This window comes from Parasteatoda tepidariorum, chromosome 6 (assembly GCF_043381705.1).
Source record: "Parasteatoda tepidariorum isolate YZ-2023 chromosome 6, CAS_Ptep_4.0, whole genome shotgun sequence".
Classification (NCBI taxonomy): domain Eukaryota; kingdom Metazoa; phylum Arthropoda; class Arachnida; order Araneae; family Theridiidae; genus Parasteatoda; species Parasteatoda tepidariorum.
In genome coordinates, this window is record NC_092209.1 from 30,511,200 (window position 1) to 30,529,293 (window position 18,094).

Below are 18,094 nucleotides of genomic sequence, written 5' to 3' on the forward strand. Positions count from 1 at the left end.
GGCAATAAAAAGTTAACACTCGATAAGTATTTGAAAACGAAAGAGCCTTAAACAAAAAAATTAAATAAACCTAAAAAATAGAACAAGGAAAGTGAACTCAAAGCATATAAATTTTCTTTAATCGTCAGTAATAAAATACTAACTTATTCTAATTTCACTTAAATCACAAATAGGAGTTTATTCGCAAATATAAGAGCTTTTGTGTACGAAAACAAAATAAGTAGGACTCGCATCTTCCATTCTACTTATAAAATAACCACTACAATAGTTCAAAGCTTCTTAAAATCACGAGATTATTATTCATAACACTTTTAGAAAGAAAAAAAAACGCTAAGGTTATGAAACAAACCATAAAAGAATGAAATCATTTGCGAGTTTAGAAGCAAGATTTCTCAAAAGTGATCACTTTTTGAACTATTCAATTTTTGGTGACATCATCGTCATGAGTTCTTCGTTTATAAATTCAAACAATGTCAGAATGGGCTATTATTTTTAAAGATGTGGCATAGGATATGCAGTTTTTTGTCGTTTTTCACTAAATAATTATATTGCAACTAAGTAATTAAACATAAAAAATTAACATCAAACAAATAACATTTAATGAAAGTAGAACAAAGCTTTTTTATGAAGCAAAGGCATGTGAAATCGTTTCTAACGGATTCAGCACAAACTAACGAATTTTAATCTTGAAACATATCTTTTAAAAACAATTAGATTCAATTTTGAGTGATAGCATCAAAGCTAAAATTGTCGGAATTTGAGCCACTCATTGAAAAAAAAATGTGTTGAACAAAAAATGGCGCTGTGGTATGTTTTTGTTTTTAAATCGTTTGCTTTTTGCGAGCGAACAAATATTAATTCGATGCTTATTCTTTTGAATGATTTTCACACATCAATCGCTCAGTATATATTTTTATTTGTTGTAAAAATAAAATTTCATATTTAACTAAATTTGTTCCTTGCATTTGAAATTGCGGATTATTTAAGAAATCTAAGGGTCTGAACACCATGCAAAGTGCTTTATATTCTATTGAAAATTCGTCTATATTTTATCATGAAAATTAATCTTGTAGTGTAAACACAATCAATATCACTACAAATGTGTGCAAAATAGAATAAAGCATTTTATTCAAAATTAAAGTATTACAAAAATGCTTTGCTTATAAGACTGTTCGCTTAAAAACTTTATTTTTCAACCAGTGCAATAATATCTTCGAATAAGATAAATTTTATCAAGACGGTTTGTGGTTATAAATATGTAAAATTTGAGTTGTGTAAGATCTGAAACTTTTAACATTAAATTTTAAGGATAAATGGTATACATTTATTTTAAAAATAGTATTGGAAAATAAATCCAAATTCTTTCTTAATAATAAATTAATAAATTTATATCATTATATTAAGAGATATTTAATAATATTATATTTAAATAAATTTGTTTAAATATTGTTAGGTAATTTGGTCAAAGGGCATTTTGACTTTTAAAATCTTTTTTTTCTGACACTATGAGTATTAGAGAATCGAGCAATATTGTATGTAAAATTCTTTTTAACAAACACATTTAAAGAAATAATTTTTTCTTCAAAGTCATATTGAGAGGTCTTTTGGAGCCATTTTTAAAAAAATGACACTTGAATACAATTGTTGTGACTCTATTTAGCAACTTTTTTGAGATTCAGATATTTAATTTTAAGAGATCTCAAAAAAACTGCTTGCCAGACTTTCAAGTGACTAGTCTAACTTGAGTGAGACAAGTCGCAAAAATAGCCCTGTAACTTTAGAAAGGCAAGTCGTGAAATTGTTCTCCAGCGTCTTTCAAAGGATCAAGGTTGAAACTAAAGTGGTAACAAAGATTCTCAGTGACTTTAGTATCAGTAAAGTATAGGTGTGACTTTCAAGTGACTGGTCTAACTTCAGTGAGACAAGTCGCAAAAAATACCCCTGTAACTTTAGAAATATAAGTCGCGAAATGGTTCTCCAGCGTCTTTCAAGGGATCAAAGTTGCAACTAAAGTGGTGACAAAGATTCTCATTGACTTTAGTATCAGTAAAGTATAGTTGTGACTTTCAAGTGACAGGTCTAACTTGAGTGAGACAAGTCGCAAAAAATACCTCTGTAACTTTAGAAATATAAGTCGTGAAATTGTTCTCCAGCGTCTTTCAAGGGATCAAGGTTGAAACTTAAGTGGTAACAAAGATTCTCAGTGACTTTAGTATCAGTAAAGTATAGGTGTGACTTTCAAGTGACTGGTCTTACTTGAGTGAGACAAGTCTCAAAAAATACCCCTGTAACTTTAGAAATATAAGTCGTGAAATTGTTCTCCAGCGTCTTTCAAGGGATCAAGGTTGAAACTAAAGTGGTAACAAAGATTCTCAGTGACTTTAGTATCAGTAAAGTATAGGTGTGACTTTCAAGTGACTGGTCTTACTTGAGTGAGACAAGTCGCGAAAAATACCCCTGTAACTTTAGAAATATAAGGCGTGAAATGGTTCTCCAGCGTCTTTCAAGGGATCAAAGTTGCAACTAAAGTGGCAACAAAGATTCTCAGTGACGTTAGTCCCGGTTAAGTATAAATGTGACTACCAAGTGACAAAATTTACAATAAATAGTCATGGAAACTTTTATGTGATATCACAAAATAAAGTAACATCAAAGTCGCATTATGACCCTATTGGGACAGTTTAAAATTGTCACACTTGTGACTGGGACAACTGGGACCAATTTTAATTTTTTATGGCGGCACTGTAACAGTCTGTGCTATCTGGGACATTGAAATATTGTATTTTACTGTGCTGCATTTGGTTATGCAGAAAAATATGTTATGGAAGGATCTGTTAATTGGGTCGCATTCATTTCATCGACAATCACTTCATCGACAGACCATTTCATCGACACCACTTCATCGATAGGCCGTTTCATCGACTAGGTCATTTCATCGACAGGCCGTTTCCTCGACAGGGTTGTTTCGTCGACAGGCCACTTCGTCGACAGGGTCATTTCGTCGACAAGTCATTTCGTCGACAGGGTCATTTCGTCGACAGGGTCATTTCATCGACAGGATCATTTCGTCGACAGGGTCATTTCGTCGACAGGGTCATTTCATCGACAAGTCATTTAGTCGACAGGGTCATTTCATCGATAAGTCATTTCGTCGACATGGTCATTTCACCGACAGGGTCGTATCTTTACCAAGGTTATTACACCGACAGGGTAGTTTTGTCGGCTGGGTCATTTCGTCGACAGCGTCATTTTGTCGACAGGGTCATTTCAACGACATGATCGTTTCATCGACAGGGTCATTTCATCGACAAATCATTTTGTCGATGGGTCATTTCGTCGACAGGGTCACTTCGTCAACAGGCAATTTCGTCGACAGGGTCATTTCGTCGACAGGGTCGTTTCGTCGACATGATCGTTTCCTCTACAGGGTCATTTCATCGACAAATCATTTCGTCGACAGGGTTATTTTGTCAACAGGGTCATTTCGTCGACAGTGTCATTTTGTCGACAGGGTCATTTCGTCGACAATATTAAGAAAAGATTATTTTGTAGGCAAAGTCATGAGTAATTTTGAAACTAGTCTTATGATTTTTTACATTAGACGTTATGTCCCTTGCACTTCTTTGTAATTTAGTATATTTCTGATGAAATTTTTTAAACCTAGCTTGATGCAAAATCTTAATAGTATGTTGAAGTTGCCGGAAAAAAGCATTTTATTTGAAAATTGCCTACTCCTCTATTCACATCACGTTGCAAAAACGAAACATTAATTGTATTTTACCCATTTAAGTTGTATAATACACAATTTTTTTCTAGTCATATTTAACGCATTTGTTTCTAAGATTAATTTTTAATGTACATTATTGTAGATTATCATCGCAAAAGCAATTGCAACAACTATTGTGAATGATTCTTGATGTAGGGAGTGAATGGCGGGTGAAATTAGGAAGGAAAAAAAGACGGTATATAATGAATCTGTGAGATAATGAAACCCTGTGGTCGATAGGTAATTTCAATGACAAGGTCTTTTCGTTAACAGGCCATTTCAGCTGCAAAAATTTTCTGTCGATAAAAAGAAAATTATACTTATATAATGTTCCCCCGCAATGAGTAAAACGCATTAATACAGTTTAAAATCTTGTCCAAAAAAAAGAGAAAGAAAAGGAACAAACTTTTGCAATGATAACAATGGTGATGTTTACAAAGAATTTAATCCGAAAAACACAAATCTCTTAGATAGTTAGCTAGTAAGATTACTTCTAGTTTTATCAAATATTTATATATTCCCGGTGTTTAGATATTTATTGTTTTCAAGCTCAGTTGATTTTTTTTCATATGCAAGTAATCGTTAATTTTGTTTGACATATTAATAAAATTTTCTTACATGAAATTTCAATATTTATATATTTTCTCTTTAAAAAAAAGATCGATATAGGAAAAAAACAAACTAAGTTGTATGAGTGGCTATTACGAAGGTTGGCGAGCGAAGTGAGCAAGGGGCTGAACTTCCTAGTATTATAAAAATCTTGGGGAAAAAATGCATGTGGGGAAAAATAAAATGAAAATCCAACTTGGAAAACACATTGGGAAATAATGTTGATAAAAATTTTTGTTCTAATCCTCTTCCTCATGTCTTTGTCAGCTATGCTGCTGAAGAGGGAAGTTTCTGACAATTCTTGTGAAATTTATTTAATTAAATATTTATAACGTTTTGGCGTTTAATAGTTTAATATGTATTTTAACCTATATGTTCCCTAAACATTTATAAGTTCTTTTACCCTATAAAATAAACTTTGTTAATGTAAAAAAAAAAAAGAAAAAACTCACAATGACTCCACATCCTCGGTATGCGAGGCAATCGAAATGATATAAAAAATGGTTCTAAATCAGAGGAGGGGAGGAAACGTGTCTAATTGGTTTTTATGATCTAAAACATTTGGGGAAAAAACGCAATTTATTACGATATAACAAATAAATTGACTTTTGAGTTTATAATTGAGGAGAGTTATCCATATGCATCTGATTTTATTCTCATTAATGTTTTATTAAAATAAGTTTAGCAAACTTGTTTTTTTACTCAAATATTAAAATGTTTTTCTTTTCGATTTGCCAGAGAATAAAAATTTATTTAAATTAATAAAATTTGCAGTGAGTGCATATATTTTAAAGGCGAGCAGTAAGTCCTTTAAAAAGTGTAATCGGAAATGGAAATGCTTTTAACTATCATGTTTGATATGTGTTCTGAAAAAGAAATGTTAATTTTTGTTACCAAAACGAAAAAAGTGGAATGTTGATAGAATATTTGAGAAATTTTGCCCTTGTGATTTTTGCTATGCGTGAAAATTTTTATAATTTTTTTTTCTCATTTGTAGTCAACTGAACAAACTTGATATTTTAAATATATAGGAATTTTTTATTTTCATTTTTTCTGCATTTTAGTTTTGAGCCTCCTGGCTTGTTCAGGCAGAAAATAATCAAAATTTTGATTGGCGATAAGTCGTGCTAATAGTTGTCAGTAAGCGTTTGAAAATTGTGTTTTCATCCTGTGCAGAAAATCAGTTAAAAATTTATACTATTAAAAAATTGGTCAAATTTTAATTGCAAGATTTTTTTTTCTTTTTTGTAAAGTAAGAGTTATTTATTCTTACGTTTAAATTCCAGGCTTGACTTTTTGTTAATTTTCTTTTAAACAAAATGTGTCTAATTTAAATCCAGCAAATAAAAAATTAATTAATTCATCATTTACTTACTACTATTATTATTCTTATTAAATTATACTATTATTATTTAATTGTAATAATAGTATAATTCAAAAATAGTATAATTTGATAGTATTAGACTAGAATTGAATAATTAATACTATTATTAAATTCACTATTCATAGAAAAAACATATTTTGTGAAGAGCAGACACTAACACGCTTGCAACGTTACGCCCGTGCTTCTAAACATTTTTGGTAAGGTGAGTAGCACTTTAAATATTGTGGGAATCTACAACCGCCTCGGTAAATACCTAAACATCAAGTTTGTGTTCCTATTGTTCTTCGAAATCTCTAATAGTAGTAACGAAACTAAGACTCAGTTCGATTGTTCGAATAAGCATATTCCTGTCCTAATGTTAAAGATGCTGAACAAAAAGTTTAAAATTGCAATTAAAGTGAAATTAAGAAATTAATTTCCCATCATAAAAAACCTAGAATTTTTTTTCTACTTATGCAGATATAATAATTAGGTCTATGATTATTCTCATTTCTGAGAGAATTCGACTGAAGTCTATGTTTTTGTTAAAATTTATGTAAAAATGTTGAAAATTTTTACAGCAATAAATTTAGCTTGCCCCTCCTTGAAATAGCGTCTAAATTTTCATTGTAATATATTTTTATTACTTTTAATTCCAAAAATATATTTTATTAATTTAATTTGATATTAAAAACAATTTGATTGTTAACGTCACACTATATTAACTGTTGACCACGGTCCGGATATCATGCTTGGTAATGTTCTGAAGACAATCCTTACCTATCCTGAAAATAAGTGTCGAGCTATTACGATTCAGATATAGAAAGGTAGATTTCGATACATCAACAGTTTAAACGCTTCTCAACTACCTATTAATTAATTAAAAAAGCAAACTTCTTTTAGCGTAATTGGAACAATAAACAGCCATAAAGAATTGTACTTTAGTATAAAATTAAATAAGTGCATTTTTCTAATTAATAATAGAAATATTTAGATTAAATCTCTCAAATAGTTTCAGAATTACGCATGACACTATCAATGAAATGACCCTGTCGACGAAATAACTTGTCGAAGAAATGACCCTGTCGAAGAAATGACTTGTCGACGAAATGACTTGTCGACGAAAGGCCCTGTCGACGAAATGACCCTGTCGACGAAATGACCTCGTCGATGAAATGACCCTGTCGATGAAATGACCCTGTCAATTAAAAGACCCTGTCGACTAAATGACTTGTCGACGAAATGACTTGTCGACGAAATTACCCTGTCGACGAAATGACCCTGTCAATGAAAAGACCCTGTCGACGAAATGTCTTGTCAACGAAATGACCCTGTCGACGAAATGACTCTGTCAATGAAAAGACCCTGTCGACGAAATGACCCTGTCGACGAAATCACTTGTCGACGAAATGACCCTGTCGATGAAATGACCTTGTCGGTGAAATGACTTGTCGACGAAATGACCTTGTCGACGAAATGACCCTGGCGACGAAATGACCCTGTCGACGAAATGACCCTGTCGACGAAATGACGCTGTTGACGAAATGACTTGTCGACGAAATGACCCTGTCGACGAAATGACCCTGTCGACGAAATGACCCTGTCGACGAAATGACCCTGTCGACGAAATGACTTGTCGACGAAATGACCTAGTCGATGAAATAGCTTGTCGATGAAGTGGTGTAGATGAAGTGGCCTGTCGATGAAGTGATTGTCGATGAAATGAACCAGACCCACAAATAATACCATGCCCTACAAGTTTTTGTTTGATCAATGAGCGGGTGGGTGACCATTTCAACATTCTGCGAAGGAACCGAACTTGCACAGCATCGGTATTGGTTAAACTGTTCTACTATAAAGTACTCGACTTTGCGCAAAGGTCACTTTGTTACCAAAGTTGTTGTGCTTTTTTCAGGATAACCCAAAATAAAATGGTTTCTAAGATACTGCAACTTAAATTTAAATATTGATTGTTTTTCGAAAATTGTTTACTTCTGAGAGTTTGTGTTAAAACTTTAACAAATATTAAAGCTTGTTACAAAAATTTTACATTGTTGAATTTTTTTTGTTGCATATATTTAGATTTTTTTAACTTCTGGTTCATGTGACGCTCATATTTTTACGTTAGTTCTAAGTTTATTTTCGTTTACTAATACGAAACTAACAGGTTAAATTATTTTTCCTTTTTACGTAATTGTAATTCCAATATGCATGTTGAAGATATTTATCGTTTGCTGTTTTTTATTCATTATCATAATTTTTATTATGAAATGTATTTTATCATGCTGCGAAATGAGAGTAAATCGAAAAAATGCTCTGAATACCACCAAGAAGAACATGAAAAGAGGTTACAAGGTTAGAGGGTACTTTTTGGTTCCTAGACCGCCTGCTGTGTAGATCAAAGATATAATGATACCCTCTCATTTTTAACTTAACGTAGAAATACTTTATACTTTTACTTTCCTTTAACTGCATTTTACACATTTTACACATTTTTTGAATAATTTTTATTTAAGAGTTCATAAGTTAAGAGCTTTTACGTAAAACCCTGTGTTCAGTTTGCTTACAAAAAACTTTTTTTTTGTTGTATACTTTGAGAACAATCTCATGAATTTTATTGGTAAAACAAAGTTCTTTTTTCGTTCCTTAAAAAATAAAGTACGAAAAGACATATTTTTTCCTTTACCTATATTTCTAATTTTCTTAATTTCATTGAATAAAATAATATACCAATAAAAATATATAAGGAATGAGATCAAAACCACAATAATAGGTATTGACTATCCTTTCTAGGATAAAGTATTTTGAGTTTGAAATTGATCATTGTACTGCACTGAATTAATTTAAGCTTTTTTATTTTTTATGAATGTCTTAAATAATAAATTAACGGTTCATTTTTACATTTCGCCGGCCCAAGTAAATTTAGCTATTTATTTATTTGATTTATATTAATAAAGATAGCAGTGATATTTCTGTATCTTAATCTGTTGCACCAAATGGCTTTTAAATTTTCAATATTTTTGAGGAATAAAACACGTAGAGGTTTGCTCGAATTAGGCTCTTTTTTTTGTTTAGTTTCTCGCAGACCGTTGGCTGGAAGTTGCTACGATTTGGCGATTATTCTGCCACAGATCACGATACAGAAATCTTTCTACAATAGCTTACACCTGAAATAATAATAATTATAGAAGCAGTTGAATTTACCAGTGCCCTGTGACATTGCATTGACAACTTTATCACCTAGGCAGGTGAAATGGAAAATAATAAAATTAAAAATTCATTGAAAAACTAGAAACAAGAAATAAAAACAGAAAGTCAATATTTTTTTTTTTTTTTAAGTTTATTTTTTTTTTGTTTTTAATATTTTGATTTCTTAAATAATTTTTTGTTTGAAATAGTTAGGTTATTATGAATGTTCTTTTCTAGAAATTTTGAAATAATCTTTTGCTGCTCTGGTGCTTTTTTCTTCTCTAGGTATGAAAGTTTTAATTTTTTTCTGAGAGTCCGACTGATAGTCCTGAGAGCCAAGAAATCAAAAGATTATTCTGCAGCTATGGAACCTTTACATTCTAAATAAATAAAGAAAGAAATATATTCAGTTTCTTTTAAGATCTACAAAGGTGATACATCTATTTATTTAAATGATAATAAGAAGTTCTATATTACACGCCTCGGACCAGTTTTACAAAAGCTCAAGAGGTGAGTTTTTGCAAAATTATATTTTCTTTAATTTATTTTTCCTTTAACTCCATAATTAAAGGGTGTTGTCTTCCTCCAAATACTGGCCTTATAATTAGTAGTGCACTTTCAAATGTTTGGCCAAGGCGCCAGAATTCTGTAACTTGTTACAAAGGATTGAATATAAATTGACTAAAGATAGTATACTAAACTAACTAAAGAACTAAAAATAAAACGCATAGCTTTAAATAGTTATAAATTATTTTTGAGTATGCTTCCTTCGTAATTTCTAATTGTTAATAATAATTAGTTGGAGATTTCACTACCTTCAATATTATTCGAATTTTTTAACTAAATTTTCATATTCTAGATCGAAATATCAATTTTTATTTATCTACAAACAATGTTTGTTGACTATTCACACAAATTAAAGTGTAGAATATTTTTAAATACTGATGTTTATAATAGTTGAGCACGATGGTCAGCATCTTTCGTATATGCCTAATTTAGTAACATGTTCTGCTGAACTAATTCTATGGTTAAGTAAATCAATTATTTGAATGATTTAACAATTGAAGATACCAAAATCTACAATCGATAAATCAAATTACAGTTACAACCATACTTTCATTTCATAACAACAAAATCAGTTGCTCGAAAACATCGTCTCAAAGGATAAACAATATTAAGCTAACAGTGGTTCTTTAACCATAAGCGGACAAGATCGAATTTCGCAGTAAAATGTATTTATTTTTGGATTGACAACACCATCTAGCCATAGGAGTTTTAAACACAAAAAAAGACAGATAAATAGTATGACACACTGTTCAAATCAACGAAAACAAAATATGTACCTGTTCATATTTTATTCCTGCTTTTTCAAGTGATAGTAGCATCAATGGTTCAATTATGGAATTGGTTATTTGAAATTTGACCATTACTTCATCTTGATCATAAATTATTCAGTCTGGTTCCAATTCATTTTTTCAGTCGATGTTCATAATATAACGTAATCAGCAAAATATTTTGCTATTCATATTTTCTTCCATTTTTTTCAAAGTATCAATCGTATTATCAATTGATCAAGTCAAGAAAGCAGATATTTATAACTTGACCTCTGCTTAATCTTGATCATAATTTTATAATCCAGTTCCAGTCCATTTATCATGTCCAGTTCCATTCCGTTTATCAAGTCCAAGTAAGTTCGAACAATCACACTTTTCAAATCAAGGAATGTAAGATGTTGTTTGACCGTTCATATTTTCCTCGATTTTTTTCAGAGTGGTAATGGTATCGTCTATCAATGAATCCAATATGGAATCGGCAATTTGCAACTTAACCATTACTTCCTCCTGATCATAATTAACCCAATCAGGTTCTTCCTCTCTGATTTCCCTTATTAAAATGGTCTCCACAAAATCTCTCTCTTTGCTGCCTAGTTTCATAGTAGACCAAGTAGGTCTCTCCTTTTCCCATGCATTTGTTTGATGTTTTTGAAAAAGCCCGAAAATCTTTTCCACTTCTTTTTGAAGCACAGGCAATATTTCATTTTTATCACATGGGAACGTTGGCTTTGGAGTTAACCTCTTTGGCTTAAGCCATGGGTGACGCATTTCTTGTGTTTCTCTAAAAAAATATATTAAATAACTGGGAGGAAATTATTTTAACAACAGTTACATGATACTGTTTAAGTATAGAAATACAACACAACTTTTTTTAATAAGTTACCATGCAAGTGAGGGAATGTTGACATTGGTAAACGGATGCAGCATTTGTTAAATATTACTTCTTTGAATTTGCACCAGTAGATGTTGACTTTCAGAATGGTGAAAAGTTAATAAAAAATTTAGTATTTTTCACTTAATGAAAAACTCGGACATTTCCCAATGCCAGTATTTGCAAATGCCATTATTTACGTGGGAGAAATTATCATGATTCTTTAGTTTTTCTACTAAAAAGTGCTGAAAATGATAATTTAATATTTTTTTTATTTTTCTGCATATCATTTTCCTCCTGAAAAAAGTAATTCTGACCAAAAAAGTTAAATGTCTAAAATTTAAATAAAACAGTAGATATCATAAATAGAATTCGTGTGTCTGCTGTACATAAACCTAAAAAATAACTTATAGTCCAAGTTTTTATGTAAAAAAAATATCGATTTATGGAGGTCTCAATTAAGACACTTTTTTAAAATTTTTTTTGTCACGAATATGTTTAAAATAAATGTTACGTGAATTAATTTTAAGTGTAAAAAGAAGGAAAAAAATCGGTACAGGATTTGTATAGACGTAAAGACTTTGCTTCGCAGGCACTGTACTTTTTGTTAACACAAATTACTATATATTTTTTAATATTAAAAAGAGAAAATGCTGCTGAGCTTAACAAAGCTATAAATAATGGTTATTTTGTAAATATTTAACTGAAGAGTAATTCCAAATGTAAAATTTAAAATTCCACAAACTATATCTTTAAAGTTTAATAATTGAAAAGTTATGGTAGTTTTATGATTTTGACATTTTCATTAAACTGTTTCTTAGTATTGTCTCCAAACAAGTTTTACGCACGTTTTCAGTATTTCTGCTAGATCAGAGCTCAATGCACACAAACAACTTATTACCTACATGAAAATTGCGACATTTTACACTAAAAATGCTCTGCAGAACAATTTGAAAATGCGTTTTAAAATTATATTGAACCAAGCCTTTCAATTCTAAGTCCGAAATTGTATAGAATTTTTTTTTTACTCACTGATAAGAATACATCAAAATTTCTTTAGAAACATCAAAAATCAAATCCAAAAATGTGATTTGGCAAGGGTTTGTAAGCCCTAACGTTTCTACCAAATCATCAAAATTAGGATCATTGATGTCAACAAGCCGACTTCCTCTCTTTTTAGCATCAATAAATACATCAACTAAATGCTCCATGATGGCGTCAATATTATTACAAATTTGAGCCACATCATCATTCTGAATGTTTGCGATGCAAACTTCTTTTCCAGGGGAAGATAGGCCATTTTGGGACTTAGTTGAAATATCCTCTGACCCTTTAAATGCATCAATCATATCAAGTAATTCTGCATCCGTCAATTCTTCTTCCAAATTGACAGAATATTCCACCATTGCTTGCTCAGTTTCATCAGTCAACAATGATTTTAAGTCGACGTCAAGCATATCAAGAAGCTCTTCGTCAGTCAAAACCAAGTTGAGATAATTATCCACAGTTGATCGGTCAGTTTTATCGATCAACATTGATTTTATATTGACATCAAGCAAATCAAGTAGTTCTGCATCTGTCAATAATTCTTCCAATTTGACTTCAACAATTGCCTGCTCAGCTTTATCAATCATCATTGATTTTAAATTGACACCATCGTCATTGGTAACATAAGCTCTAGCTTTTTCATTTGATCTTAACTCGTCAATGATGTCTTTTTTGAAAATGAAAAGAAAAAAAGAAATTTTTTTAAAAAAGAGCAAGCATAGAAATAAAACTTTAATGATCAATACACATAGGATTGTTTTTTGCTCGACACGTGTCAATCCTTGAGTGAAAATTTGCGTAAAATTATTAATTTCTATTGTTCTTTTTTGTGAATTATTTGTTACGAAGACAGATATTTTTAATTATTTAGGTTTATTTTTACTCATTAGATTAAGTTTTAGAACTAAATATTTTTAACAAAAACGACAAAAAAGATTCAAAGTAAACTTGTCTTTACAAGAAACAATTTTAATTAAAAAGTTTCTTATAACTTTAATTGATTGTAAAAGAAATGTCCAATATCAATGGAAAGTGATTTTATGTATAACACCTTTGCCCCGATCAGGATAACAAGAAGAAAAAAATTGGTTTATTACATCACAATTTTTCTATTTTTCTACTTGGTAAAATAATATTTGTTTAATCATCGTTCTAAATCAACTTAATTGACTGATACTGCTCTACTGTTACTGAATTACTAATTGATCCTACAAAAAAGTAGATAGTCTATGAATTGACCATTTGGAAGTGATTTGTAATGCTTTTACTTGTGATTGACCCTGAAAAATGAATGATGAACCATTATTTTGATGAGGAAACTAACCTCGGTAAACACATTATGGAATGCTGACAGTGCTGGGTGTTTATCTTACTGCATTAAACAATGGGAAAATTTAAAACTGACTACTCTGAATAATTTTTGAAATAAAGATCGGATCTTCATGTTTCAAGACTCAATCTTAATAGTTCAGAAGGCTGACTTCAAATATACTTTTTAATTAGCGCAGAAGACATTTTAAGTTACGAAATCATACACAAAAACATACTTTATCAGAATAAACATGCTTCTTTTTCAACGGATTCGGATTTCTGACTCCCAAAATATAGGGGGTAACCACAATAAGGGAAATATGGTCACCATAGTTTGGTCGGGACAGCGATCCAAAGTTTGGTTCCTTGATGTTAATTTTACTTTTTGTGTATTTCGCCATGTCTGGAGAACTTTTTAAGCAAAGCTAAAATTTTTGCACGCAATTATAGAATTCGTTATCCAAGGATAATTTCATACGAAAATTTTTTTAGTAAATATTTATTATTTTTCATTATTTTTTTAAATAATAATCCAAAAAATTTTAATTGTAAGGTATAAAATTTTTTAAATCATTTTAAAGTATGTAATTTTACATGGCAAAATACCAGGGTGCGTAGCGTTCTTAAAAAGTGCTTAAAGGTGCTTATTTTTGATTTTCGTAAAGGTGCTTTTTTCATTGGGTTTTAAAAAAGTGCTTAATTTTCTTTATTTCAAAATGAGATTTTTCCTTTACCATGTTGATTTTCGCTACGAATTATGCAAAAAGACACAGTTCACATTGTTCTACTCAACGTTTTCACAATTAATTCAATTTTCTCGGCATATTGTCAGTCCGTAGGGTATGAAAACGCTATTCGTACATGATTAAAAATTTTATGATTTTTGACAGTTGTCAAAAACAATGCCAAAAGGTTTTTTTCCGACATGACGGTTAAAACAAGATAAAACCGTCAATTGTCAAAAACTTTCCAACCTTGCCTAATTATGTAAAATATACTTCATTAATATAATAAAGAAATAATATTACAATTTTTTAAAGAAATAATAAAAGTGTTGATATCATTTCTTATTTCAAATATTTCAATTAAATTTATGTCTATTATAAATGAGAAGCTAATTATTGTGCTAGCTATTTATATATTCATATTTAGCAATTGTGCATTCATAAATAAACAGGCTTAAATAAAGGATTACCATATTTGCAGGAAAAATCATCACCAGAATCAATTGATTCCACACATTCCAAGATTTCAGTAATTTTCATTGGCTGAAAGAAACATGAAAATAAATAGATATTTTGCAATAATTTCATTAAAATTTAGGTTCGAAGAAGAATTTAGACATTGTTCATTAACTAAGTTGCATGAAGGAAACTGTGAATTCATGATGAAATTGGCTCTGTTCAACCAAAGCTAAGTCGAGTCAAGAATCTCTATCAGGTTTACATCAACATGAAAATGATCAAAGTCAGTTTTAATAAATAATAATAGTTTGGAAATTAGTTTGTATTTAAAATTACTAGTGTTACCTCTCTTATTTTAGAGATGTGTCTTAAATATTTTTGCAGAAAGCATGGGAAAAACTTTAAAGTGAGATAGAAAAAATGGGAAAAAAAGAAAATCTTCTATGCAACAAAAGCTCCAAGGTATAGTGCATAGTCCAAGAAGCACTTGGTTAATATACTTAATACTAGAACTCTGATTTTGATAATACAAAAAGCTCCTAAATATAGCAAAAAATGTCCATGTTAAGTTTCCCCATTATAAACAAAACTATTAATTTTAAATTAGTTATCTTTAAATTTACGTTAAGCTTACAATTGTATAAAAAAATAAATATTTATTCATTTTAAGAGAATTGAGATGCAATGTGCGTTAAGTATACAAGTAAGTAAATAGTTACTTATAGACTTAAAGTTTACTTATAGACTTAATATACTTGTATAGTTAAGTATATAAGTAAATAAATAGAATTACAACATAATAGGCAAAAATATTAAAACAAAATTTATACAAAAGAAATCGCACTAAAATGTCATTACTTTCGAAATCTCAAAAGTCAGAAAAGAGATTATATGTCATCAAAATCTCCTAATTTGAAATATTTTTTTAAAATTTTTATGTAATAACTTGAATAGGAAATATCTAACATTATAAAAATAGGCCAAATTTATAAAAAGTTATAAGATCGAAAGTCATAAGCTGATATTAAAAGTAAATAAATAAATGAATAAAAAATAAAAAACTAGAGCCATCCGATTCAATTTCATCAATCTCCATGTTTAACCATTCTCCGAATCAATTACAAAATTTTGATTACAGCTGATGAGAGATATTCCGCAGTATTTATATTTTATTTATGTTGATTATTATTATAACTGACCAAGAGGCTACGATATCCGGAACACTAATATCATTGCTATTTGTATGAGGAATGTTATCATTTACCTGAAAATCCAAATCCTTCTCCTCACCATCATCCACTTCACCATCGCCGCCGCAGCAGCACAAATTAGCGAAAAATCGCTTAATTCGTTGAAAATATTCCATAATAGAAACAAAATCGCTCTTTGAAAACTCTTGAATAAAAATCAAGTTTTCGCCCCAAATACAAGTTTTGGAATGATAAAAATATCTTTTAAAACTGTCTTTGTTGCGTTTTGAACAATGATTTTGCTTAGTTACAGTTTCCTAACAATTAAAAATATACTTACTGCACTTAATGGCACTGTTTCATATTGTTAAGAAGTTTTAAAAAAGATATTGTTGCTAATATTGCATTGTTGTTAATATTTCTTGCAAATTTCTGCCAATAATTGATACAGGAGTTTCCGTATCTTCTGAATTGGGTTCAAAGCTACAAGTCTGCGGAATTGAATTTTGGTAGACATAAACTCAAAATTGGGTCTGCTGTTCAACCCCCGTTATAAAAAAATATGGAATAAAAATAATTAAACATTCGATATCATTTCAAATAGTTTAAGAATCATTACTAGTTTAACTTGTAAGAAAAAAATTATTGCGAGCTGTTATGATGAGTTAGAATATATATATATATATACACACACACATATATATATATACTATATATATATAAATATATATATATATTGTGTGTGTGTGTTACACGAAACTGAGGTTGTTCTTAATGGTTCTTTCGTTAAACTCAGCCATTATGTCTGGTCTGTGTTGTTGATCGCAAGCTGTTGTTGATGGGTTTTTTTCTTGGTGATTTTAATTTATAATAAAGAGATTTCGTTTCACTAAAGTCTGTCTTCAACTAATTCGGTACTTTAAGAACCGAGACCTCTTTGTTACTGATGTTTTATCTAACCCTCAAATTGTTTCAGTTAACTTCCTAACTTGGTAACTACATAACTACATACTTCAATACTTTGAAAGTCAACTGCTGTTAACGTAGTTGCTTAAATACTTTATCAATAAATACTCTCTCAGTAATTATTACAAAAGTTGTTAGACAAATATTTTTAAAATTACTATTATTATAATTCTTATAATAATTGGTCAGGTAATTATTGACAACAGTAATTCCAGTAAATATTGATATAAATATTTTCAAAGTTATTATTGACAATGTCTTTCAAGTAATTATTGACAAAAAATCTGCTTGAGTGATAATTGACCAATAAGAGAAAAAACAGACTCGAAGCACTGTTTATAATGTATTAGAAATATATTAGCTACAATTAAGGATCATTACAACAGAGGCATCTTAGGTGCTGCTGCTTTATCCAACTCTCAAATTGCTCTAGTAACTGCAAATCATAGTTGCTGTACCGACTCGTCAATTTGCAACGACAAGTTGGACATAATGGCGTGAGGCCGTAGTTGAGACATTCCACAGGACAATCATTCAATGGATCACAAGGAAAGCATCGGCAAATTTCACATTCGTCCAGACGGAGTATTTTCTCACATCCTGGTGCGTTACATGGAATCTTAAGTTTATGACATGACTGGACTTGATCTGAAAAATGGCAATTGATAAATTTAAAAACTATATTAAGTACCATCCTAAATCGTTAGAGGAATGTTTAGGTATTTCCTTTGTATACTAATGAGTTTGGGGTCAAATTTTAGGAATAAAGTTAACTATGAATTATATTACTTAGCAGAGAGAGTATAGCACGTTATTGCAGAAATTCAACTGCATTTTTTTAAAACCAAATTTTGTTAAAAACCATCTTGAAAGTAGGATTTGAAGAAAAAAAGTTTGAAAAATTTTAGTCAATTTTTTTGGAAAATGTCTTTTTATGTAGTTTACATTAAAAATTTTTTTGACTTTCGACGAATTTGACTTTTTAATTCCCATGCTATGAGGGGTGGTTAAGCCAGCGCTAAAGCTCGCAAGCCATTAATTCGCCTACTTAGATAATACCTAGGCAATCTGCTGATTAATTACGGTGATCCTTCAAAATGCGGAAACAAGTGTTTTCTACTTTAAAGTATCCCCCTTATTACGATTACCTGTGAATTAGAATTACCTACAATTAATTTTTCTTATTAAAAAATTTTTCTTTGAAAAAAAAAAAGAAAAATGGGGTTTTTAATGCTAGTCTTCTGATTTATTTTTTTTCATAATG